The sequence below is a fragment of the Leuresthes tenuis genome, unplaced genomic scaffold (genome assembly GCF_036924035.1).
Source record: "Leuresthes tenuis unplaced genomic scaffold, fLeuTen1.0.hap1 SCAF_18, whole genome shotgun sequence".
Classification (NCBI taxonomy): Eukaryota; Metazoa; Chordata; class Actinopteri; order Atheriniformes; family Atherinopsidae; genus Leuresthes; species Leuresthes tenuis.
Genome location: NW_027325372.1, coordinates 16,819,204 through 16,847,141, shown reverse-complemented (window position 1 = coordinate 16,847,141; position 27,938 = coordinate 16,819,204). Strand labels below are relative to the sequence as shown.

General features: G+C 40.0%; 1 long non-coding RNA gene across 1 annotated transcript in view; it reads left to right on the top strand.

Annotated features, from left to right (window-relative positions):
• LOC140275196 (uncharacterized) overlaps positions 1–19,562 on the top strand; it is a 30,270-nt gene extending 10,708 nt beyond the window's left edge. Inside the window, exons 2-4 of the long non-coding RNA XR_011908392.1 lie at positions 3,905–4,018; positions 17,015–17,095; positions 19,331–19,562. This is a non-coding gene — a long non-coding RNA (uncharacterized lncRNA). The remainder of the gene's footprint in view (positions 1–3,904; positions 4,019–17,014; positions 17,096–19,330) is intronic.
• The last annotated feature ends 8,376 nt before the right edge of the window (positions 19,563–27,938 follow it).

Genomic DNA, 27,938 nt, shown 5'->3' with positions numbered 1-27,938 from the left:
CTCTCAGTACCACCAGAGGCCACCTATTGATGGAACGTTGTCACTGATTGTTTTTGCCTACATGAATAAACATTGTGTGGGGTCATTTTAGAGAGGGGAACAGTCTTGTTATAATGTAACCAACTGAGAAAAGTAGCTTGTAAAAGAATTTAACATAACCGAAAATGACCACCTCTTTGCAATTCCCTGCACTCGGTAATGTTGTTTACGGGGCATGTTGCCATCTGTGCATCTAAGTTTGAATGTAGTGTTTTTCATTGATTTAAAATCAAATGTCATAACAATGGACACATTTGTTTATTTCCCTCAGACTGTCAGCTTCAGCCAAACTAAAAGCCAGTCGTGTTGTTTTCAAGTTGTAGCACCAGCATCTCATCTAAAATGGGCCTCACTATCAGGGATGTGGAGCTGTGTTTCGCTTCTGCGTGCTTCGTCAAAAAAGATCTCTGTCATTAACAGACAAATTTTCTACAGCATTTTGTGCATATTACTTTCATGTTTTTCTTGTGTAATTTAAACTTTAAGGCCATCCTGTCTGTCATCTAACTCGCTGAGCTTTACATGCACTGACTCACTGGTTCGACTGGATACTCCTACTGGCTTGTGTCTTGATATGAAGTCAGTGCTGTTTTATTTCATGTTGAAGGGAGGGCTATGTACCTGTTTGAAAAACTAACTGAATGACAGCTTTTTCAATTGCAAAACTGATGCGTTAAATAATTCCAACAAAAAAGAAATCTAACTACTGTAAACATTTATACAGACATTTAATGTAGTCTACACATTTTTTGGTCCACCACTGGACACAACACAAATTATTGCTGTCTGTCATGATTGACATCAGTGTGCCTTTTGAAGCACTTTGTATTGTTATACAATGAGAGGTCAGATGGGCTGATGCATATTTGAGATTTCTTCCAAATGAGTAGAAGATACATGATGATACATATGTTTTCTGGTATTCCAAATACTACATGTTATATTTAGTTCAAGTTAGTGTACAGCTCATATTGTACTTCATATAGTGCTCATACAGTTTGAGTGAATGCACCATAAGTGTAATAACGATCTTCTCTTAGTGTAATTCCAAAAATGTAAATGGGGAACAAGCAGTTTAAACCCTTGCTCCTATATTCTCTGCTATGCCCTCATTTGCAACCATGATCACCTGATTTATTCATTTTCACGTCCGTAATCATAAATGGCCTAAGGTGATCAAGCTTTCTACACTCAGATAATTAATGCTTATAAAACTAATGAAACCGTATTATAAGATTCTAATTATTTTTTTTATTACAAATTTTTTGGGAGTCTAAAATGTGCAATATTAATTCATTTGAATTAATTTGTGCCATTACTGCAGGTATAACTTCTTTACATTTGGAAACGGTGAATGAATCGGTGCGGTCGAAGTGTTTGGGTAACCAGAATAATGGTGAAGGGGTGGAAGGGGAAGGAGCTGAAAAGAAATGCAGGGAAGCGGGTAAAGGGGTTCTTGAGAAGGCAGGGTGAGTGCTGTGGTGGTGACGGGGAGGTGAAAGGTCAAAGGTCAGTCCCCCCCATCCCAATGATATCTCCTGTGCCAGAGAGGCAGTCACGACCAGGTCAGCGGAGGTTCAGGTGTCAGTGAGAGACGACTGACTGACAAGCTCAAGCGGGACGCCTCCTGTGCTTCATCCCTGTTGGACCTTTCATCCTTCCTTCCCTCCCTCTCCCCGTCACTCCTCCATGACCCATCCTTCCCTTCCTTCAGCCGCTACCTTCTTTACTCTCTTCACTAACTCTACACACAGAGCCCCAGCCCTGTCATCCCCTCATCCTTCCCCCTTGCTTTCTCCCACTCACCTTCTTTTTCACCCCTTAAGCTAAACATTACCACAGGGCTTCACTCAGCAGGCCAGGCTGACTTGGGCAGCTCTCTGTGGGAGTGCATTTGTCTTCACTTCACCATCACACACTCACACAAACACTTGCAAATACTACAAATGGATAACTTGGGTCGTTGATGGACAATCTTACAAAGAAAATTGTTAGTGTAATTATGAGTATAAAATTGCTTTAAATTCGAACATACTGGGTTTTTCACCAAATTGCTGCAATGCCTTTTGGTCAGGAAAACACATAGTTCAAAAGACTTTATTGTACATACTTTGCACATGTGGAAACCACAGGACAAAGATGTCCACTTCAGGCAAAGCCAAGCTTGACTTATTGCACCTCCCTGTGCAAGATCGGAAAAACATTGATGGAGTTAAGCTCAATGTTTATTGTTGTGTACGCAGTGATGTCACTGCCAGTGATTGTATTAACCTTCACAGATTTATATTGGTTATGTTGTCCTATGGGACAATAAAACTGAATTTATTCTTCATTTAACACATACAGGTGCTCATTTCCTTCTTTGGATGCTTCCATTAAATCAATATAATGGCTTTACACTGTAGATTTGATTCCTTCAGAAAGGCTATGCACATTTTATTGTTGGTAGCTGTATCCTAATTAAAGCCATAGTAATATCATGAAATTCCACATAAGAGACACTACATTTACATTTCAACATATATATTCAATATGAAATGTTACAACATCTGATACTAACTGTATTAATTATGACTCCTTCAATGGTTGCCTGCCATTGCTGAGAGATAATTACAGATAACAGTAATACTGCTCTCAGTAATGCTGTCACTTCTTCAACTAGTGGTGATGGATAAACCAAATGTATCCATTGATTACTGCCATAGCCACTATGATGCCTTTTGCTCATTTCACACTAAAAAACAAACTATTATTCAGAGGTTGCTTCTGGAATAACTGTATCATTTCTTTTTTATATGGAACCATCACCAGTGGTAATGAGCCAGGATAAAACCAAAGCTACCACCATGCATTCCTTCAGTTTCATAGGTTTATTTGGGAATGGCAGCTAACGTGCAGTTAAAGTAAATGTTTCTGCAAACAAACAACATGGTTTAGCCATCAAAAAACACTAAATTTCTGGAAACATTGTGAAAAGTTAAAAAGAAAGTAAAAAAATAAAAGAAACATGCTTCAGCGACAGTTCCTATTTACTACTCAGACCCTCACAACATTAAATCCCTTTCATGCTAGTCAAAGAAGCCACAAACACCCTCTAACGCCCTCTTTACTTTGAGATGTGGTTGACTGTGGTCCATGCCTGTTTTGAAAGATATAACAAGCAGTAATGTAATGAAAACAAAGACCAAACCACATCCATCCATCCATTTCTTACACCCACTGAATCCAACCCAGGGTCGCAGGGAGTCTGGAGCCTATCCCAGCAGCTATTGGGCAAGAGGCGAACTGAGGCGACTGTCCACACTCAGGGTCAACTTAAAATCAATCTGCATACATACCTGCAAATTATGGAGTTTAGAAATAACATTTTCCTGATAAGAACATGCAAGTTATCCTGATTCTCTGTACATGTGGAATAATCCAATATCCATCATTCCACATTTTAGCACACATGAAAGGCTTCAAATCTACCTGGGACTTTTAACACTTTTTAAAATTGATCTAAAGTTGTAACACTTGCAATCACACTTAATACGCGTACGACGGTGACATTTTTGAGGCTACATAAGCCTAAATATGCCTTGAGATGCCAAAAACTTTTTTAGGTCTTTTTTACCATGAACTGATCACATTTAATGTATATGCTGCTCTAATAAGAATCTGTGATTATTCAAACTATCTTAATAGACAAAACATGCTGTGTGATGTCAGTCACATAATTCAGCAGAAATTGAACTGATTACAGCTCCTGATACTAGCAATTCAAAAGACAGCCTGGGCTGTATAAGTGTTTTACCTCATATTTTTCTCAGCGTATCTTGTATGTGAATAGGAGTATATATTCATAACTATTTCACATCTGCAGAACGTACCTCACCCTGAGGCCATGGATGAGCTTCTCATCACTCTCTTACCGTCTCATCATCGTGCTGACTGGCATGCCTGAGGACACGAGACAGCTTGACATAGGCACTGGCAGGTATGCACATACAGACATGCACTCTGGCAGGTGCAGACTGCACGGGAGGCTCCCAGTCGCTTCTTCTTTGTTGCTTTTCATTAACTTGTCTCATACAATCAAAGACTGTCAGCAGAAGTGAAAGACGGAGAACGAAAAAAGAAAAAGAGAGAAGGATTGCTTACTTCTTTTATCAGATATGAGTCTGTTCACACAGCCGTCTCTGAAATGAAACTTCCTTTTTCTTTCTGATATCATGTGTCTTTTATTGCTCTGCAGATGCCCTCAGGAATTTTGCGCACACAGATGTACACATAAATATATTGGGGAGAAAATATGGCAATAAAAGTGCGAGTGCTCTGGGCAGCGTGCATTCTATACTGTCAGCTCATCTCTAGACGTGCACACCTGCATGTTCCAAAAAAAAAGGCAAGGGGTATCTTTAAAATGCTATCAGGACTTAAGTGAAATGCCACAGTTTAATGAAATAATACCAGAATACATTTACCTCCCAGCATAAACCCATGGCTTATTTCTTTGGTTTAAGGAGTCGCGTCACTCTGCTAAAGGTTAAAGGGAAGATATTCTAATCAGGGACACTTTACACAACAGCAGCTCAATAAGGTCAACTGGTGTCACAGCATTCAGGTTGGAGGCAGGAATGTGTGTAAATACAAGTGTGTGTATGGCTACTTTGTATTCACTGTCTTTATTTTCTGTTGCTTGTGCAGGCACTCCAAACTTTGTCTTCTTTTTAGTCCTTGATTGCTTCTTTTCTTACCATGTACCATTTCTCTATTAGATATCAAAGGAACACATGCATAAACACATGCATGCACACTTAAGCTGAGTCGCATGTAAACGGCTGGTGTCTGATGGGGTGATCCGCTAGCCGATCAGTTGTATTGATTATTGGGCCAGAGGAGGCTGGTGGAGCAGCAGCAGTAATTAGGGCTTTTTGGTGTGGATTAGCTGAGAGAAAAGGTCACCCACTCAACATCAGTGGCAGGACCACAGGCAGGGATAGGGAGGGGTAGATGGGTGAAGGAGATTGTCCCCAAAAGTGATGACCACAATTGGCAGGGCCATGTGCATATAGATGGATAGGATGGATGGATGGATATACACTCGTAGATAGATATAGGTAAGATTTTTTATTTATTACAGGCCTAAATCTTATTTCTTGAGTTTGAGTTTGGTTGAGTTGCTTGAGTTTTGGTGTTGTGGTGTTTACCTGACAACATCAAGGTAAGACAAGGCAAGACTAAACTTTTTTGTAAAAGAATACCACTGTATTTGGAAGAAAATCCAAATCTGGTAATAAAGTCCCTTTTTACCTCTTGACTTTGTTGTTGTTAGTTACTGACAGATGCTCCCAGATTTGTCATCTCCATTTAAAGGAGTCTTTGTGTTCAGTGACACCTCTTATTCACTATCATCAGATGTTTGCACAAGTTGCTTATTTATACATGGGACTTGACATGGAGCAAACTTTGCATTGGTTGGCTGGCACGGTGAAGTCAGTGCAGTGTCTGGTCCCACTGATTTGCACTTTTGTGTTGTCACATACAGCTCATACAAATTCTATGGTTTTGTGTTAAAATCACTAATGGGAGGAGTTTTACATTGTGCCTAGGGACAGAATCTATATCTTAATTACTTTACAGTAACTGTGAAATTCTACATTTTGTACTACTGCATTTGTACCATTTTAACTACATCATATCTTTTCTTGTTGTACCTTTAGAACTGATTTTTTTTGTCTCAGTGCTATGGCAGGCCTAAGTGTATCTTTAGTAGGTCATGACCCTCCTGCACTGAGAGCTGGACAAACAGGACTGTGGAGCTGCAACAGAATTAGGAATGTTCCTTTTGTTTTTGTTTGGTCAGACATGAATGCAGGAAAATTCCACCATTTGCACTTAGAAATGCAGATATTAAAATTATTAAAAAAAAGCTGATTAAAATTACTAAAATGATCATTATATGACCGTAACAAAACCAAATAAGGTACAGCATAGCTCTGTGTTGTAACTGTGCATTAATTGTTCCTTCTTTACTCTTTGTGATGGCTGCTTAGCAAGTTGCTGTACATGTGATTCATTATTACGGCTGCACTTGAACATATATTTGTGATATCATCCACACCCACTTGTCATGCATATCCCATCAAACATTTGTGAAGTCAAATATTTCTTAAAAAAGGCTGATGTGAAGGATTAAGTGGATGTTTACTTGTCTGCATTTAAAGTGTGTCAGCTCCCCTTATTTTGCTTCTCAGTGGCTCAGAGTAAGACAGCAGCAGCTGTGGGAGAATTAGAAGGACTGTTTTTTTGTGCAAAGCTGCAGCACTCCTAGTGGTAGAAACACAGAAGTTCCTGCAAAACCAACCAGACCAGAGGTGACCACATCTGACTGAACTTCATAAAGATTACGTTGTCTTGTTCTTGTGTGTTGTTCTTTATCCGTAACAGCAATGTGTGTGTTTATTTTATTGTTGGTGGAGGCAGGGATATGGAAGCATGCGTGACTTTTTTTGTCTCTATCTGTCTCATCAAACAACAATACGCGTGTGCCTGTGTGTGTATGTGCGTCACAGGAGAAAACTCACTGTGTGTTCCCTTGCATATCCGGGCTGTGGCTGTGTTCATTTGACCATTTTTTAGTATGAAACAGTGTGTATGATTTGTAAATGTCACTGGAAATGAAATGCCAACAGAGGTTCTGAAGAAGCGTTGTGTTGTGTGACGATAAAGGACATACACAACCAAAAAGGCGAGCCGGAAACAAACACATGAGGGCCAAACAAACTTTAAAACATACCAGATTCTAAAGCAGACTGGCGAGCCTTCCAAGCTCACCTATAACCAGTAGAGGGGATGTATGTCATTTAAAACCTTTATGCTACTGTAGAGTTTTGATTAATATTTGACCGTAAGAAGATATTATTACAAAGTGGCTGGGATAGGATTATCAATATGTTGCATTATAAACAAAAATCTGCCTAATTTATACTCAAGAATGCATGTGATTAATTGCGTAAACCCTGCAGTGTTAGGTACTCCTGTTATGGGAAAGAAATAGTCCATTTTTAGTAGTCTCTATGACACAGTATACAGTATGAATCCTTGTCTGATTGGGTCTGAAAATGGTAGTGGACGGCAACCTGTGCATAAAGAATAAACTGAATCTATATAAGCTACACATTGTGGGGGGATCCTGCAATATAGAGTTCACCAGAGGGTCAAAAGTGTCACCACATACATCACAGCTGTAGCAGAACGGCACACACAGTTGCCATGGAGATCAGCCATTTTTCCCCCCTGCTGCTCTAAGCCAAACAGTGGTGGGTGGGTGCCAAGACACACATGAAAAAAAAGACAAAAAAGGATTGTGAGCCCAGTCTTATGTAAGTGTGTATGTAAGTCAATGTGTTTATTTGTCCAGGCGTATACCACTTAAGAGACACATGTGTGCCTTCCTTGTTTGATCTGACTATCTGTGGTCTCAGCTGTACTCATCAGGAATGCTGCGCAACAATAGCTACGGTACCCGTGGTGGGAGCTGCACAGCGTGATAAAACAGGCAAAATGACGGTGTCAGAAGCTCCATTGAGCATAATCAGGCGGTGGTAGATGGGCTCGGCTGTTGGGTTTGGGACCATAAGTCTGGCGATTAAACATGCATGGGGAGAATCTTTCATCACGGGGCGAAACAAAACCGCCCTGCCCTTCTCACGTGTTCCAACATCGCCATGGAAAGTGCCTGTTTCCTTGGCAACTAAACTGGCTCGCTTTGTCACAGGAATGGTGAAGGAGGAGGTGAGGAGGAGCAAAAGGGGGTTGGAGGGGGAGGATGGAGGGTAGAGCAGAGGCATGACACTCTACACTGACCTCCAGCTAACCTCTAGGTGAATGAACCGTACTGGCATCCTGTAGTGACGCATTGTTTTTGAATCAACAAAGACGTTTTCCATCACCTGTGTTAAAATGGCTCAGGTAAATTGATCTTTTTAGAGTTTGGCCACTGCACAGCCTTAACAGATACCTAATTTGTCTCTGCAAAAAATCCTACAGAGTAAAGAAAACTAAAAAAATGTTCTAGAAATTTGCATGTGCTGCCACTGTGCCATGTTAACAAAATGTGTTGTCCAAATGCTCTCCTAAAAAACAGACTCTTTCTTCTACTGCCCCCAGTGGCAAAATGTAAGGCCTGTGAAGGTGAAAGAGAAAGGCAAGAAAAAGGGCAGAGTGAAAGAGAAATGACTCAAAGCAAGGAAATGGAGGATATAGTCCTGAAAGTGTGGTGGTGAGAAAAAGACAATGGCTTGTTAACACAGGCAGCCAGACAAAGAGAGGAAGGGAGACAAAGTGAGACGCCGCTTTTATGTCAGCCCACAACTGCTCTCATACCAAAAGCTGGTGTGCTAGCTATAATGTTAACCTAGTGTTTCCCTAATGGGCTTAATGACATATGGAGCACAGATTGCAGCAGGAGCTGGTTCACTTTGAAACCACTGTCGCCTCCCTCAGGGCTTCGCAGGCAGAACATCATGAAGAAGTGGCAACTGAGGATGCAGGTCGTGTCAAGTGAACTTTAATGGTTTCCAAATTATATCTGAAATGACGTTTTTCTGACATTAAAGTTCCTATGTGATAGAAAAGGTCTCTCAACAGGTGTATTTGATTTTTCTTCACTGATTCCCAAAACAGCAAAAAGAAAATGCAGAGCAACATTTCCTGAATGATCATTATCTCAAACACCACATGATAATCTTGTGTCTTGTCAATTTTTGTCACCGGCCCATATGACATCTTCCTGAGCATCTCCTTGTGGCACATCGCCCGCCATTTTGTTTCAATTTGTTCCCATCACTGATATCTCCTCATCCTCTCAGCTCCTTTACTTTACCCACATCTCACTTGTCGTCTGGCCGTCATTTTCTCTTGGACTGTTACTGATGATATCAGAGTGTTGTTGGCTTTGCGATGTTGGAACGTGGAGCTAATGGGCTTTCAAATGCTTCGTTGTGAATGCAAGCTGTCAAGACGGGAGAGATAGGATCAGATTTGATTAGGGGGCGACAGCAGCAGCATAAAATCTATTTAAAAAGAGAAGGGAGTTTGTTTCTCTGCATGTCTCTGTGTGAGAGCAAAACAAAAACTACATTAGGTACTTGTATGATCATTTACTGCTTTGCCCAAGCCTTATTAGATGTCACTGGATCATGTTTATTTCTTAGAAGTCTGTATCCCCACTGACATTCTCCTTTTCAGTTTTCTATTTCCTATATGCATCCTTCCCCTGCGGAGCAGAGAGCAACACTGCCTCTTTTGGCAGGACGAGGTAAATGTGTTCATCTCTGGCAGATGAATGATGTCAAAGAGGCATATTTATATTCATTTAGGTCTGAGGAGGAGGAGAACCCATCTGTAACGGATGTGATAGGACCCGCTACATGTGAGTGTGCGTAGCAAGGTGCGTGTCTATGTGGTAGTGTACGCATGTGCGCGTTTGAGCATGTGTTCCAAGGTATCCATCGTTTGTGATAAATGAATCAAGCTTTTGTGTGGGATGATTCCATGTGTGCAAGTCTGTGCGTCTGCGTGCAAGTGAGGTCATTCCCCGGTCACTTGTTCAGGCTGTGTGATGAATGAAGAGGAGAGGTGCCTGCAAAGCCAGAGAGATTTGGGAGAAACATTGTTCCACCGAGTTAAAAATGGTCTTGTGTTGTGCCAGAGGCTGAAGGAACATTACTAAAAAAACAAAAAAAAAAAAAACTGTAAGGCTGCAATTTAAGTGGATGTTCATCATAACCAGGATTTAAAATCAATCTTACCAAAGTAATAAACTTGTAAAATATTAATATTCGCCATGTGATTGTGCAGTGGCTCAATGCGAGGTTTTGCAAATAAATAAGTATTCAAAAATGGGCCCACTCTATGTCTGTCACTTCTTTCCTGCTGGAGAAATTCGGTGGAAGTGGCCATGTTTGGTTTCCCATGGCAGGCCATAAGGGTCAAAGGCATCTGGCTCAACCAGGAAGTATCAGGTTACAGTAGACAGGAAGTTGGTGAGCCAAACAGGAAGGACTTTATACAGAGAAGGCTACTGAAAGTCAGCAGCATTCAAAACCATCAGTGTCTGTCATCACTGGACAATAAATAGATTGTGTATGTGTCATGCACATCCAAGTGGTATTTGTATGTTTCATAGCATGACCATTTACTGATTACTGAATTTAACTGATTTAATTCAGTGTAAAAATTAAAGAGAAAAAAGTTTTCTACACCAAGACAGGGCAAGTCTCTGTCTGTGTGTGCTTTTGGTAAAGGGAAGGAGGGTAGAGGTACAGATACAGGCACAATAACTACACAAGAATACAAGCTTGCAATACAAACAACTGGGTTGTAGACATGATGGCAGGGCCAACAACTAACATATTGCAAAACTGTTTTGAACACATTGTAAGCACGCCAGGAGTTGTAGAGCTGTAGTGAAGCCGTGCAAAGGCATATTAACCATGTTGTTGCCTGTACAGTGGGTGTAAGATAGCAATAATTTGTTAGGATCAAGGCTTGATGGAGGTCAGCTCTTATCAGAGGAGCTGTAGAGAATGATTTCAGTGTGTGTGTTTGTGTGAGATTATGTGCTTTGGACAGTGTGGTCAGGAAGAAGTGCATAGTGGAATCGATGTCCACACACCTCGTCCTAAATTATTCATCCTGTCAGCGGCCCTGTCCACCATCGCTGTGGAAACCGCTGACCAAGAGCTTTAACCCATCCCTACGGATTCACCTCTTCATCCTCTCCTCAACCCTCACTTCCTTCTCCAGTTCTCACTGGCTCATTATCTCCTCTCTGATTCGTTCATTTACGCCTCTCCTCCTACTTTCCACTCTTTCTTAGTTCTCAAATCTTTCCATCTGTCTTTCTTCTACTCCCATTATTCAGTATATCTGTCTTCCTCATTATACCTGAACTCCTACTGACTCGCCCACTGCCTTTTCCCCCTTTCCTCTTTCTCTCCCAGTCTTTCAGCTTGCTGACATTCTCTCTTCTGTTTCCTCCGTGTTGCTGACCAAGATTATAATGTGTTGGCTTTGTACGAAGTTTATGTTTGTGTCTTTGAAGTCTGCCCCAGAGGCCTTTTGGAAAACAGCCATAATCCTTGTGAGCTGCTGGAGGTTGCTCTGGGTGCCGTGTGCGTCTGTTCATCCTCATGCATGTGTGAATATGTGTGTGCATACATTCAACTCTGAGGGCAGTGTGTGCGCACAAGCATGTGAGTGTGAGTCAGTAATTGTGACATGGCTCATACATCATGACCAGAGCCCGTTTGATTACAAGCGGAGGGGCCCGGTGATTAATCGTTGGATTCAGCTCCCTGGCCCTAGTTGTGACACCCGGTCACAGAGCATCTGTACCGACACACCCCCCTAGCCCCACTGCCAAGCACCAGTGTACCCCTTTGCCACCTACACGTCTTTACTCTCACACCCACACATTCACATAAATATCCCCTGCCTTCATCTTACTTCCAACCCAGCACTAAGTTTCTTTCTGCCCTTCTCGCTCATACAGTGCACACATTGCCATTATTTCTCTTTTTTCTCCACTGCCTCCTGTTTTGCCTTAACCTTACCATACCATTTTATACAACTTCTCCTCCATACATCTTTACCATTATGCAATTTCCACCTTTACACTCTCCCCAGGCTCCCTTCCATTAATTTCTCCTTTCAAACCACTTTAACCACAGCTACACTTACTTTTTCAGCTAATATGATTCTGATTTGATTCCCCCAAACTGTATCCTAACAAGTTAAAAAAAAAGTATGCACCCTTAAATGAACCAAATGTCTCCTCTGTATGCAGTTCCAGCACCTCAGGCTCTCTCCACATATCACAGAGGTCACCAAGGCAAAAAGTGACCCTTTAACCTGAAAACAAGCAAATTGAGGCCACCCTACCCTAAATATATGAACTAAGTCTAAATCTAAAGTCTAAAAGGTTTGTGCTCACAGTTTGAGCTAATTCTTGTATTTATTTTTCTAAATGAATTCACTGTTCATCATTAAACATGATTAAACATTGTTTGCAATTCATGCAAACATATTTTCAGAATTATTTTACTATTAATTCTTACAGTTCTCATTACCAGAAAAATATGACTGTAAAAAGTGAGTAATATGATACTTAATAAGTAGAAAAATGCTAACGAAAAAGAAACGAGCAACTGAAGGACTAGCCTGGAATAATTTAATCTTCTTTAATTTTTTTTGGTCATCAAAAGCCATAAAACAACAAAAGCTAACCATGTGCTAGTCCACCTTTATTTCCTATTCTGCCATTTTTCCTAAATCAATACAGTAAATCTGTAAAATGGGTTTATTACCTAAAAAAAGCAAGCGCTCTTGGTGTAACTAAACTTTATTAGAGCAGAAATAAAGAAGGAATTTGTTTTTATTTCCAGGCATACATTAGACATGATTTAGAGACATAGTAGATCAATTCTTAATAAACTACACAGTTCATGTTCTGAATAAAAGATTTCACACAGAGCAACTCTATAGCTTTTTAATGTTTTTTTATCCAAAGGCTATATGCAAAAGATGGACATAGCCACTATGACACCATCCATTGTATGCTGTCATTCTGAAGCCTCAAGTTTAGCATTCAGCTGTCACCATCCTGGGCTTGTAACAGCCAGAAGTAATGTGCGTAGGATAGATTTGTGCAAGAACGCAAGAACTTGATGTATAGCCATTAGATCAGACCACACCTGTCACAAAAACAGCAGCGCTGCACATAATAAAGAAAAATTTCAACTTAACAAAAAGGTTAAACACCTGTATCGGAAATCAGCTATTGGGACAAAAGAAAACCAAAACACGATATGTACAAGTATTTATTTCTACGGTAAAGCTGAAAATTCTAGAATGGTGGTGTGAAAGGACTCTCTTGTGGGAGGTTACTGCCAGTAACTGAGTGCTGTGGCACTGCAAAATAAGATGTTTTATCCATTAGGCAGATTGGCAGTACTTGTTTGAGTGACAAATTTATTGGGTTTTTTTTTTCATTTTCAGTGGGAAATCTGAAGAAAAAAAAATAACATCCATTTTAAAACGCAGGAACATCTTTGATAATTTGAAGTAGATGAGGGTGAAGAGACAGAATGAGAGGGAACAAGAGATGCAGGATAAAAGTCTGTAGGAAACAAAGGATGAGAAACTGTGAGAGTGATCAAGGAGGCAATGTGTGTGTTTGTGTATGTGTGTGTGCGGGTGTGTATGTGTGTGTGAGGGTTCCCCTGGCTCTCACCTCCATACGGTATCAAGATGAAGAATGGTGCTGCCAGCGATCAGCCCAGGCCTGGACTAAAGCTCCACACAAGGATTCCCTGCTGAAACCATTAGTCTGGGCATTAAACACCATTAGAACACACATACACACACACTCAGTTGTGTTTCTATATGTCTCTATTCATTTCATATCAACTACTTTCCTTATATTAACATTAAAATGTGTCTTAGCTTAAAATCTATTGACCTATCTATGAGTATCTAAATCTATTTATGAGAGTACTTTCTTTTTGCCACATGTCCCTGAGTGAAACTGTATAAACACATTTAGGTGTCAATAACACGAGTAATACTAGAACTATACAGGACCACTTATATATACACTAATTCTTTTTTTTTTTACTGCACAATATAAAAAATACATTGAACATCAAGGATGTGAATGTGGGTTAATGCTCATACACACAGGTTTAAAAACACATATACCTTCAGAACAAAGAGTGGAGAAGAGTGACAAAAAGAGAGGATGGAAGACAGAGTGTGAAGGGTAGAAGGGCACTGAAAATTCACTTTTACTTTAAAGTCTCATTTCTCTTGCCATCAACTACTCTATTTGTCATTTCTAATGCATGATTAATTAAAGACAAGTAAGAAATTAATTTCCTGGATGTCTTTGTCCTTTTTTTATTACAAGGGCTTACCTCATATTTCCTTATATTTATCAGGGTCTTTCATATCTGCATATATGATCTGTCTCTGCGTGTTGCTATGTGTGTCTGTGCTCCCATGTTGCACACAGGAGCGTGTATGTCCCCAGTGATCCAGGTGTAATTGGGTTAGTGACAACCAGGACAATGTGACACCTGCAGGTCTCAGCTGTGCCTATCCCCACTGAACTGGCCTGGAGTCAGCTGGAGCTCTGTCATCTGGACCGGACTCAGCTGAAACAGCAATGCCGGACTGCTCTAGGGTTAGAAGCTTGGCTGGGTACGAACAAATATCAGTCAGAGTCCTAACCTTTTGTATTTTAGCCTGATAAGAGGCAATAGCAAAGTAAAATTTGTGTGACTTTCATCTCAGGGTATTCAAAGCAGTGGCAGAACATGCAAGACTGTTCTTAACATAAAAAGAATAAAAAAATTTAAAGTAGGTTGTTTAAATAAGTTTTAAAGATAATGAGGCTTTGAAATATCTGTTTGTATAAAATGTGGTTGAGTGTACTACATCAATTACCGTTCCAAATTCAGTGTGTAGTGATTTGTTCAAACTCACCACACTATGGCTGTTTTGTTGTGCATTTCTAAAGTGCATTTTCAACGTATCACTTTGAATTTCTTCTCACCATTGGTAGCCTAACCTATGACTGGTGAGGGACTATTTTGAGGTTGACCCAGCTAATACCACTAGCTATAGAGAAGATCTGTGGGAAGCAAAAGTCATGTGAACAAGTGATAACCTCCTGTAAATTCTGAGGTTTTGTTATTATAAAAAAATCTACTGGTCCCTAACAGACCTCAGACTTAGATAAAACAACCACACGTGATGTATTAAATAGTGTCATTATGTATCGTACAAAAAAAGGCAAAGTGCTAAAACAGTGTGTGAAAAAAATATATACACACTTACTGTTTCCTGAGGACTTAAGAGGATAAGTAGCAGCCAGGTGCTGCCAGTCAACTGCATGTCACTAACTATAGTATAACCAACCCTATGAAAGCAGAGGTTTTGGCAGTGTGTTGCTCAAGAGAATTCAGGTACGTGTTAACAGTGCCAACTAAGAAAGACATCAGCAGTGACCATAGAGAAACAACTATTGCTGCCCATCAGTCTTGAAAGGGTTATAAGGTCCAAACAATTTGGACTCCACCATTCAAAAGTGAAAAAGATTATTCACAAAAACAAACAATCAAACAAAATCTCACATTCTCCAGCATCGATTAGCATGTTAAATGTGAAAGTTAATTTCAGTATAATTAGAAAAAGACTGAACACGTATGGCTTGTTAGGAACAGTTGCCATTAGAAAGCCTCTTCTCTCTAAAAAGAACATGAAAGCACAGCTTGGCTTTATAAAGTTGCATCTGAACAAACTGCAAGACTTCTCGAACAATGTCTTTTGTACAAACATACCAAATTGGAGATGTTTCGCCAAAGATGGTGGCCAAAGAATAAACTGACATCAACTGTCAAGCACAGTGAGTGGTGGAAGGAGGGTGATTTGAGGTTGTTCTGACACCTTGCAGTTATCGAGTCAACCATGATTAAGTATTCTAGAGTCTAACATGAGGCCATCTGTCTGACAGCTAAAGCTTGGCTGACACTGGGTCATGCAACAGGACAAGCTAATCTACAGCAGAATGGCTGATAAAGAATCAAGGTGTTACATTTGCCCAAAGTCCAGCCTTCAACCTGAATGAAATGCTGTGAAAGGCAGGAGTTGCCCTCACCTGTGAATTCACAGACATGACACCGTTTTCACCAAGCTCACAGTATGTAAAATGTCTGGCTGCCAATTAAGTTATTAGAAATTATGTGTTCCTTATCAGCAGGTTGCCACAGATAGTTGGTACTGAACCCTCTTTTGTTTACCCTTTCTTAAGTTCAGTGAATTATCAAACGATTAGAATTTGCTGTTACCAGAAAGGCAAAAAGCCAAGAGCAAACAAATTTCATCTTCCCATAATTGTGGCACAGCGAAAGAAGCATGATTTGAAGTTTCAGTTAGAAATAGAGATTGAGAGGCTGGATAATTCAAACCGGTGCAATACCATGCAAATATGATCAGGCCACCGAATGACATTTTAAAAACTATGCAGCATCAAACTAATTGCCAGGGTGGTGTTATGTTGGTGTTTTTCAGTTGATCGTCACTTCAGACAACCAAATACATGCTCTCAAGCAAAGGCTACCTAGTACCAGCATCAGCTGATTACTGGAGCCCCTCCATCTCGTTTTTTGAGTGAGGTAACGTCAGATAAAGGATGCAAAATACAACCCTAATGAGCAGCCTCCTTTTACATTTTCATTAATTATGCACAGACTGATACAGAAATGCAAAATGTATTTGTTTCTGTGCAAAACCTGGAAAGAACAACTCAAAACATATCCCTAGCTTTCCTTGTCCAATCTATTTTAGCAATACTTGTGAAAATCATTGAACCAACAGATCTTTCTCTGACTTAAACCGTTGAAAATGTCAAAGCTAAGGGGGAGGAAAGTGATAATAGAAGTGTTCCCAACGAGTACCCCAACAACGTGTTGAGTACCCCCCATTTGTTGCATCTCTGCCACCCCCATCCTCACCAACAAACTTTATCTTGAATTCAACGTTATCTTAAGTATGTCTTTCTAAGCATTTATTAAGATAATGTCAGTAAATAAGTCATCAGTCTCAAACATATTTTTTTTAAATAGATGAGAAGAGGAAGCCTGCTGTGCTGAAAGGCACCTTGCAGCCTCTGTATTACTGTCCAATGTCACAAAGAGATACTTCACAAACCCTACCGGTCTATGACAGTTTTCCAGATGCCCCCTTTCTCTCATCAGGCAGGAATTTGTGATCACAGACTGATATCATACCAACGTCTCCCTGTCATGTTAGATTTCTACCTCTCATGTCTGAGAACTGTCTCTCTAGGCCAGAGTGGCGACAGACCATGCTAACCAGCACGACGCCATCGGAAGCTAATAAATCATCTGTGGTTTTATTTCAGATTTATTTGGACCGTAATGAAGACGCGACGGGCCCAGGCTGTAACCGACAGCGACAGGGTGACACTGATGAATGGCTGAAGGTGCGTTCTCTGCAGTTGGAAAGAGAGGAAGCACTGTCAGACTGCAACTCTGCACTGTGTGTGTGAGAGAAGAGTCTAACAGTCCTGTTAGATCAGACAGTTTGAGTATAAATAGCATATTTACATCATATGTATAATTATCACTCTTCGCAAAGTGATAATTATCCAGATCCAGCTTTTGATATCAGCTTTGTTATCATCATCATAACCAGTAACAATTTTCAACGTAAAAATCATGTGTGAATGTTAATATCAAATTATCTTCATCACACACACTCACTATCTATAAAGCAATTATTAAAACTAATCTTCTGATATCACCTACTGTAAACAACAAAATTACCAATATTACACAAATCAACATTAAAATCCCTAACATCTCAATGACTTGAGTCAAAACATTATCAATTATCACCATCATCAATTTGAGCATCAATAATTTGGTCAACATGACTATGCCCTCTTGCTGCAATCAGACCCAGCAGTTTTCAAAGTAGTGTCCTAAATCATCAGAATTGAATAAAAAGATTAGCTGATACGATTAATTCACTGAATTAATTTAGAGCCTGACCGGACTTTGGCTGGAGTAGCTAGTGTTCCACTAGATTCTGTAACCCATTGCAGCCTCTCAATCCCATCCACATTTGTAAGAGTAAAGTATGTTTGTAATTTAGTTACCAAATTCACAGACAAGTCTGCATTTCCACAACTGCTGATTGTGGAAATTTGTAACCATGTGGTTACAGAACAAACTACAGCTCCCATGAAAGTGGATTACAAAGTAGTAGAGCAGATTATTGCATTTTTTCAGAAAAATCTGTCACAAGTGGAAAGAAGCCCCAAAAGGGAGGAACAAGCACTAAAATCATGACTTCAGCATGAAGAAGTTTAATCTATCTACGAAACCTAACAACCCTTTTGATCATTTCTTTAATCTATTTTGTGACCTCTGTTTCCTAAAAACATAAAGCTTTCAGTTCTAGCTGCCCTGCCAATACTCTTCCACCATACTAACTCCCGAAAAATTACAGGGTCATATGACTGGTGGGGAAAGGTTCTGGATTTTTGATGACAGTGAAAAATATCAATTGGATTCAGAATGGATCCCAGGAGACCCAGCGCAGAATTTCCCGATTACCTTTTTTCCTCTTTCAGTCACTGTCAAGTTGCAAAACAGGAAGAGCTAAATTTAGATTGTTGAAAGGGACTTTTGAACTCATATGAATAATCAAATAATAAATGATCCTAATGTTACAGTGTGTAACATGTAAAAGGATCTAATGGCTGAACTGTGATGAAAATGTTCATATCTGTGTTTTCATTCGTGTAGAATTTCGAGGAAATAAGAATTATGTTTATATCACCCAGGAAAAAGCATTTTTTTCATTTACACATTGTTCTCTTCCATGTGGTCCACTATGTTGAACAATAGTGTTACAACAGTGGCTCAAAATGGAAAAACCAAAAGCTGTTAATGAGAGCTTTAGATTAGCTGTAGTCGCTTGGAGGCGCAGGATGAGGCTGGTAGCATTTAGTTGCTCGCAATCCATATTGTCACCACTAGAATAGTTATTCTAAATTCTTATTATCGTTATTCAAACTATATTAATTAAGAACATGCATATTAGTGACTCTAAATTGTCCCTTTGTCTCTGTGTGGTCTTGTGATGGACTGATGACTTGTCCAGGGTGTACCCTGCCTCTTGCCCAACAACAGCTGGGATAGGCTCTAACTACCCAACCAAGCAGCTGTGGAATCATGTTTTGTCAACAAGTGCATTGATTAAACATTTTGGATTTCATGTGGTTCCCTTTTCTTAGCAAATGCAAACAGTGTCTTGATTCTAGATACCAAATATGATTACTCAACAACAAATAAGTAGCCTGTAAAAGCACTGTGTTATCTGCATCTCTCCATGTGCAACTCATAGGTCTGCCAATGACAAATTAATTTGAAAATAATTACATTGCTGAAGTCATCAAACAATGCCATAAACATTTAATCAACATTATCATTATCTCAATATCTCAATATCATCATAATAATCTTTATAGCAAAATTAAGATCATATCAACCTTTATCACCGCCATCGCCATCATCAAATCTCTGACCTCTTCTCAACCCCAGCCTTCCTTCTCAACATGAATGCATTTTTCATCACTCTCTCTGCATTGCTTTTCTTGTTCCACTGACTTTGTGAATTAATAGTTTGCTCTTTCTGTGTGTCATCACAGTTCTCTCTCTGTCAGCCAAGGACAAATCGACTGAGCCGACTCAATGCTTCAAGCCTGGCAGCTTCCAGTCATCCTGTCAATCAATGAATCCATACGAAGCATGTCTCACGCGGGCCTGACAGAATGTGGCACAGCACTTTGTGAAGAGCATAGAAAGACATGTGTACATCATGCACTGTAGTGGAAATTTGACAACGTGTTTGACTAACTTCTCACTGAACACCAATGCCTGAAAAGCTACTCTAAAAACATATGAAGCTGCCTAAGATTCACTGTGGAAATATTTAGTAAAAAATAGCATTTACCCATATGATCCTGAAACTTGGAGGAAAACAAATAAATGATCAGGTGATAGTGTTACACTGAAATAATGCCTGTACCTATTCTCAGGTTTCAATGAACATTTTTATCAAGTATCACATCAAAAAGGTTAATGTAAACAGAAAAATTAATAAGGAAAATACTCACTCATACTTCAAAAAATAGGCTTTGCCTTTTTGTGAAAGAACAAACACTTGTGAGGCAGATGGAAACTCCCTTTGCAAATACATTCAGACATGTTACAGGACTGATTACGTGAGAAATCAGCCAGTTCTGTTTCTAGAGAATAATAGTTGGTGATACTCACTGAAATGAAAGAATAAGCTGAGCAGAATTCCTAAAGATCCCATAATTTTTCTCTCATATGTGGTCAATGCTGTAGTTTTGTTTGTGTTCTTTTTATTTCCAGGAAGATTTGAAAACAAATCTTGTTCTGTAAAATTGTCGTCACCATTTTTAGTTCTGTTTTAAAGAACAAAACAACATCAAAGCAAAAAATAGATGAAATTGAGTTTGGGGGGATAAAATCAGAAATTATAAATTTTAGGCCATATCACCCAGCTCTACTTTGTTTATTTTTTTATATGTATGTGTTACAGAGGGTTTGCAGCATTGCTCTTTATGTTTAGCAGCTTTACCAACATTCTACTTTGCATAAGCAGCTCCAGAGCGGTCCCTTGCACAGAGCCAACCCTCTCTATCGGTTTGTTCTGTTTCTTTAAATCACTGCCCCTAATGTTGCTGTCCGAAAAGATGACTCCAAAGCAGATTGCACTCTCGACAGACTTATGCAACATCTTGCTGCAAACATTGAAGGACCTCAGCTTCCCCAAGAAGTAGAGTCGGCTCTGCCTTCCTTTTATCTAAACAGCCTCTGTGACACATTTTTCCAAGCAAGTCTGTCTTCCAGGTGAACACCCAGGTACATCTATCACAGCCCAGTTTCAGTGTAGAAATGGTTGTTCACATTTCCACAGCGTAGAAGTGTCACAGTCCATGTAAAATGGTCCATGTTGTAAATTGTAAGATAAGAATGTATTCCTAATGTGAAGTTTCCTGTCTGACAGTGTTTCCCTGACATGACAGGGATTGCAATACATGAACAGTAAGCTGTAGAAATGTAGAAATGTAACTACCTCGTATTTTGTATCAAGTAGTAATTTACATTAATTGTAACTCTGACTATTTAGTTTTAACTCCAAAGTTTTACATTTCGCAGGTGAGAGTGACATAGAAAAGTAAGAAATAGCTAGTTGAATGAAATCAGTTAAATGACTGTTGAAAATCTGGAGGGCAAGACTCACACTAGAGATCTTTTGCACAAAGAGCCATGGATTAGCATCTATTGTGATCCTCCTACTCTTTATAAGTGTTCGTGGTTAAATAAACACTCACGAGCTGTAGAAAATGGACATAATCACTTGGGAACACATATGGAGAAGTGTTATTTTGACAGGCTTTCAAATTGAAACTTAACTGCATCCGTGTAAGAAACAGAGAGAAGGAAATGTAGAAATTGTAAAAAAAAACTTTAGCCGATCCTTCATATTCCACCATGAACCATTGTAGCTATTTCTTGTAGGTATTTCATCATTTCTGTCACATCAAAGTTAAATAATTTTGAGGCAAAGCACATATTCACAGTGATTAAATTAAAAGGGTGGGATATTTTGTCAAACTACCTTTACATCATGGATGCCAAAAAAAATTCAGCAAAGGATTGGTCACATCAGAGAACAGAGGAGATGATGAGGTACAAATGAAAGAAATGAGAAAAGCTTAATAAAACATTTGTTACAGCCTAAAATAAAAAATGCTTTACATCACATATAAGATATTCATGCAAATGTTTGTAATCATTATCCAGCAACAACCACAGCAGGCTATAACAGTAGAGTTAATAGGTTTGGCAGCAATGTTACTTTACCTTTCCAGTGGGAAGAAAGCAAGCAGAGTCAGTTTTAATACCAAAGTGAATTAAACTCCCTCATTACTTTGGATGTCCTGCTGATGTTGGCCCTTCCCTTCTCCCAACAATTACTCATCACTTTCATGAAGTAGTTTTAGCATTTTGAGGTTGAGAGGAGACTTGGTAGGAGTGGGTTTAGTAATGGGAGCTGGTCGTTTGTTGATTTTGGCAGAATCCACATATAAGCGATTGAAGCAATCATTAGTTACTGTTGTTATTGCTAATTGGAGCAGAGAGGAGCAAGCACAAACCTATCTTTGTTTGGATATAAGAGGAATATTCTGCCACTTCGAAATCAGTTGATGTGCTGTAACACATAACTCAGAAACTGAATTGTGGTTCTCAGTTTTTTCAGCTGCATTACAGTCCATGCACACATCGTCAATAAAAAAGGGGTCACTGATCCTGATTGTAACTTTTATGGACAGGATCTCAGGGGCATAGTTGGGGAGATGAAGATATCTGGTTTGGGAACCTCAGTGTCACGTGTCTGCCTTTTGTAGGTTCTAGTTGAGGAGTTTAAGATATCTCGAGATCTTGTTCATGAGTGATGGTAAGTTGGAGCAAGATATAGACAGATGGATTGGGACTTCATCAGCAGTAATGAGGGTGCTGCTCTAATCCATTGTGTTAAGAGGGAGCTAAACCTGGAGGTGAAGCTTTCAATTCACTGGTCCATCATTGTGCCAACCCTCACCTATGGTCACAAGATCTGCGTAGTGACCGAAAAAATTAGGTTACGGATACATGAGGCTGAAATGGGTTTCCTTCGGGGGGTGGCTGAGCTCAGCCTTCGAGATGAGGAGGTGAGGTGAGGAGCTCGGCCAGTTGGAAGAAACTTGAATTCGAGCCGCTGATTTTCCACAGCAAAAGGAGTCAGTTGAGGTGCTTCTAGCGTCTGGCTAGAATGCCTCCTGGTCACTTCTGTTTAGAGGTTTTTCGGGCTTGTCAAACTGGGAGGAGGCTCCGGAGCAGACCCAGAACTCACTGGAGGGATTAAATATCCCTTCTGGCCTGAGAATGCCTTGGGATGCCACAGGAGGAGCTAGAGAATGTCCCTGGTGAGATGGATGTTTGGGTTTCCCTCCTCTGCGCCCCAACCTCGGATAAGACAATGGATTTTCCATCAACTTTGTTCATGAATTTAAAGTTATATTATGACACCCATTAATTTCTCACCTCTAAAACAAGAGCGAAGCAGATTCATAATGTTTGGCTCTTTTTGTTACAGCTATGTGCACATACAAAGTATTAACATCTGATTTCTAAAATTTGTTTTGTTTGGTGAACTCCAACCAAAAAAGAATATGTCCACATTAGCAATTCCATTTCTCTCACTGGTTCTCCATACATGTATTGGATTTGTTTGCATTTTGTTTGCCCAAACAGTTGGCATTTTGACATGAGAACAAAGACCTTAGGAAACAGATCTGTGCACATGGGTCCACAAACTGTGTCTGAGCATGATAATATATTTACATATGGTTACACTTTTTATGTTTTTTGTTTTTTATTTGTTTTAGAATATGAATGGATCTCTTCTTTTGCCCACATTTCACCTTTCCACTTCCTTTTTATAAAGTTCATCTTAGCATCATTTTTGAGGACAGAGAAACAAACACTGAAAACATACCTTAACTTCAGCTCCACCTTTGCAGATTATCAGATTCTGAAACTATAACTATTTGATAACCCTTTGTATAAATTGTATTGTATAGTAGCCCTTTGACCAAGTTGTCTTGGTCCAGCTATTTACATGGTTTTGGCAGTGTTAAGCAGTGGTTCATGGAGTGGTTTCTGGGCTGTGAGAGGATAAGAAAAGAAGAAAAGTGGACAGATAAGCTGCAAAGAAATAATATGCATGGTTCACAAAGTATGTTATTGCAGCTGAGTCTACTGTAGCTCTCCCTATCATTCTGACTCTCCAATTACTGCCTTGTATCCATCGTGAAACAATGGGAAGACATTCTGCATCTCTTGCCGACAACCACCATGAAAGGACAGATAACTCATTCTAGCTTTAAACAAAGCTGGCACTATCTCTGTCCTTCCATCTTCATCCCGCCCCCTCACATAGTCTGTTACACTCCTTCACTCTGCCTCTCAGTCTTCTTTCTACTCCTCTAAAAACCTGTCACTCAAATCTCTATTACAATTTCTCAGTTATCTAGCCTGTTGTTTGCTTTTCACTTTTTGGTCTCCTTCTGATTGTACATGGAAAGTTCAGTTGTGTATAGCTTATTTGCAATAGAGTTGAGAAAGTTATTAGCATATTTTTTTGGTGTCTGAATCCCAGCTTTCTTATAAGTGAAAAAGACGCTTTAACACACACACACACACACACAACAAGGGCACACACGTGTGCATGCACGCACATACAGACACACACACACCTACAAGTGCTCAGAGCCAGTTAATTAGAGCTTGAAGCTCTTCTCTCCTAATGAACCTGAGGGTAATTAAAGAGCCTCGGGACACAGTTGTGTCTGTGTGCTGGTTCTAATTAAGCCCCAGCGAGCTGATTTAGCTAATTAACTAAAGGCACGATGTCCGACACCAAAGCATTCCAGCCCCAGCAGAACACAGGAAGTTACGATGTTCCCACATCGTTCCTGGCAACATTTTCATTTCCTGGGGCATTAATCACCAGAGTTACAATTGTCTCCGAGGTGACTGCCATGTGGGGATGGGGAAGGAAGCAGGCTGCAGCCACGAGGGTGTGAGGTGTGGACCATTCATGTTCTAGATCTGGGATGATGTGACAAATCACAGAAAGCAGGTAGAAAGGGGAGGGGCTAGTAAACATGAGACAATGGGGAAGAATGAAGAGAGTATGCAACATAAACATGTTTGTCATCAGAAAGCTTGTGATAAAACGAAGGAAACCAATGGATCACAATGACAGAGATTTACTCCCCAAAATAAGTTGCTCAGAGAAAAAAACAGGTCTATCTGAAATGTTGCTGAACTTCTTCCCCACTTGTCATAGCAGTGTAATGTACCATCTGCACTGTTGGACCCAGTTGACATTTCTTGCAGTCAATTCAGAGAGTTGGATCGATGTTGGGTCTGTCAGTGAGTAAGGTCATTCTGACTTGCTGTTAATAGCTGACGAATCTATTATTTTACCCGGTTAGTGCGATTTCCCCTTGTTTTTCTTCTCTGCCTATTTCAATCTTATGTCAACACCAACAGACCAAGCCTATTGCACTCCTGAAAAAAAAGTCCCCACCAGTCATATTGTCAAACTGCACACTCTATGGTGAGTGAAAAACAGTGGTTTGAAAATAAGCAAACACTGCTGTGTTTAGATTTTATATCAACATAGTCTTCCAGTTTCCCTTGTTTAATACCCTAAATACATAGAGTTATGTCCTTTTGTGCAGATGATAGCTTTTAGCTGGCAGTTGGATGTGGTCTTTGCGGCGTGTTCGAGTGGAATTTGTTTGCTCAAGTACCCGTAATGTGGGGAGACCTGGGAGGGGACCTTTCATCACCACCAGTTCTTGACATTGGCTTGGTTTAAAAGCACCAAGTACTGGAAGGTTGGAGCTTTCTTCCCCTCACATTAAGAATTTCTGGTTACTACCGCTGATTTATGAGAAAATTCTTTGTAGAGCTACTAAGGTTGCCATTCAGGTGCAGTTCTTGTATGTTATGGGATCAAGACTTGAAATTAGAAACTGTAAGACTGAGTAAAAGTCATCAGTGTCCTGCTCATTTTCATCTCTCTACAATCTCTCTCCAGCTTGTGTCACCATTAACTCAGCTTCCAACTTCTTAGGCAGAGCGCATCTGATCCCCATTCATTTCCGCAGTGGTAGAGGGAGAGCTGGCCTCGGCCACTACGTCCCTGATCAATCATGATCTAGCATGACAGCTTGTATTAGCGATGGAAAGATGGAAGAATGGAGAGACAGAGAGAAAGACAGGAGGGAATATAAGATATTAAGACATGGATATTCCACTTTTGGAAATGCATGTGATTTGTCGACATGACCAGATATGATCAGAGGACGGTCAGAGGAAGAAGAGTTAAAAGAAGGGGGGCGACGGTGAAAAGAAAAACATCTCTGGCCCTGTGCGTTATTAAGAGATTAAATCCCATTTCTGACAGTCTTGTCAGAACAGGAGACAGAATTGAGCATGGCCGGTAATTTGACTAGTTCACTATCTCCTTAAAGCTCAGTTGGCTGATGACAGCCAGGCGACAGAGCGGTGAAATTGCAATATATTTCTACCTCCATCCCTCTTAACTCTGCTTGTGAGCCCTGCTATGGCTACCTAAAGTGTGCATGCTTTCACACACACAACCATTTGCATTCTCACAAAGAGGTTTTGACTTCCCAAGATATGGACGGATGAAGGTTTGGAAGTTCAGGTGCCACAAATGGATAATAGAAATACGAATTCTCAACTTTTATCTAGCAGAAGCTTTAGCTTCCCTGTGTTCAAACTCAGTGACTGTGTATGACCATCTCAGCTGACAGTTCCTGTTAGCCTGATGGGCCGATCCTTCCAGCACACCCACAGTGAATCCAGTCAGGCCAGGTGTTATTTTAACGCTCTCTTTCAGAAGATGAACGAGGGACGTTTTCCTCCTCCTCCCATCTCACATTTTTGCCGCTCTGTCTTTTCCCCCTCAGTCTCATCCCTCCATGCGAAAAAGCCTGACCCAGTATTAAGTTGACATTATGGGGCCACTTACCGCCCTGCTAAAATAAACCCTTGTGAAGGAAGCTTGTGACAGAACGGGGTTACAGCGTGCCATTGTGCAAATTAATCAAACAAATAAACGAGGAATTTAGACTTAAGCAGGGAAGATCTCTCCTTCCCTTGTCTCCTTCCTTGTTTCCGAGCTTGAGTGTTTGTGCTCCTCATCTGCTCTCTTAGACACACAAAAAAACACAATAAAGCATGGATGCACATAGTCATGCAGAGACAGTCACAACCTGCAAAGTCATGTGTACAGAAGCAGAAAACCTCTGAAGCTTCAGTGAAACCTGTTACAAAGCTTAAACTTTGTCACCCTCAGGTTGCCTTTTTCTCTGGACCAGATGTCTCCTGGCAGTCATACTAAAAGGCGATGCTTGAAAATGCACTTCATCATTTGAATATTTATACCAAAACATAAGTCAAGCAAATCATTTCTCATGGGTCCTGTCAAATGTAACACACTTACAAGCCTACTCTCTCAACAGATTGTTTAATGGTAAGATTTGGGTCTCTGAAATATTAAACATAGCATGACTGATGAGCTTTCATTTCATTTTGCATTCTGGTCATTGCCACAAAGATCATTACTTCATACATTGCATCAACGAGCCAGTACGTTCAGTAAGACCCATATCCAAACCAAGGAAAGAAGTGAAAATGACACATCACATCAAAGGAATCTACATGGCATTGTCATGTCTATGTAGTTTCAGGTGATTCCAGGTTCCAGGCAAAATAATTTTTGTTTAGCAAAATCAAATAGCCTAAATATAAAACAACTACATGGCATAACACTATATGATAACACTTGCTGTGTTATTCATATATTTCATGTTATCTGACGATGCACTTCAAACCAAGTTGTAGCTGTTCCTTTCTTATACCTGTAATTTTCTATTATTCTACTGTTTGCTTTTGATAGTTGCTGACAAGTATTTGGGTGTACATTATAAGCATCGTTTATTCACCACGGTCATCTGAAACAAGAGGGACTTTTTTAATGTTTCTGTTTTGTATTGTTACCAAACTAGTTCCATTTGAAGCCTCACAGACACACGCTCAAAGAGCAAGTCAGAAGCAATATGTATTTGCTCCATCTAAACACAATCTCTGTCACTTTCTGATTGCAACTAGCGTTATATGCTTGTAAGCGCAGAGAAGACTTGGAGCTCCATTCTGCATGCAGGCAGCATCTTATTTTAATCTCAGCGGTGACAGTGTGACTCTTGATGGGGACAGCTTCACACTGATCTGTAATGAAGACATTTGAGCTGCGTGACGAATGGAAGCGCAAGAAATTTGTGAGCCTGTGATTAATGAAATAATTAATTAAGTAATTGGATTGACTTAATTATTTATTTTCCAATCCTTAAAGTATAAAAAGAAGTGAGATTGCATATTCAAATCGGCCGTAATGAGGTGGGCTGTGTTTTAATGCTTGGTCGCCAGAAGGAAATGTATGTAAACAGATCATACTGGAGTTGTGCAGAAGTTATGAATAAGAAAGTATTACCCATATAGACCTTGGCCAGATAAACAAAGACTGTGCTTCTTTTTTGCACATTTCTTCGATTTTTTTTCCACTTAAAGTGAAACAGCTTC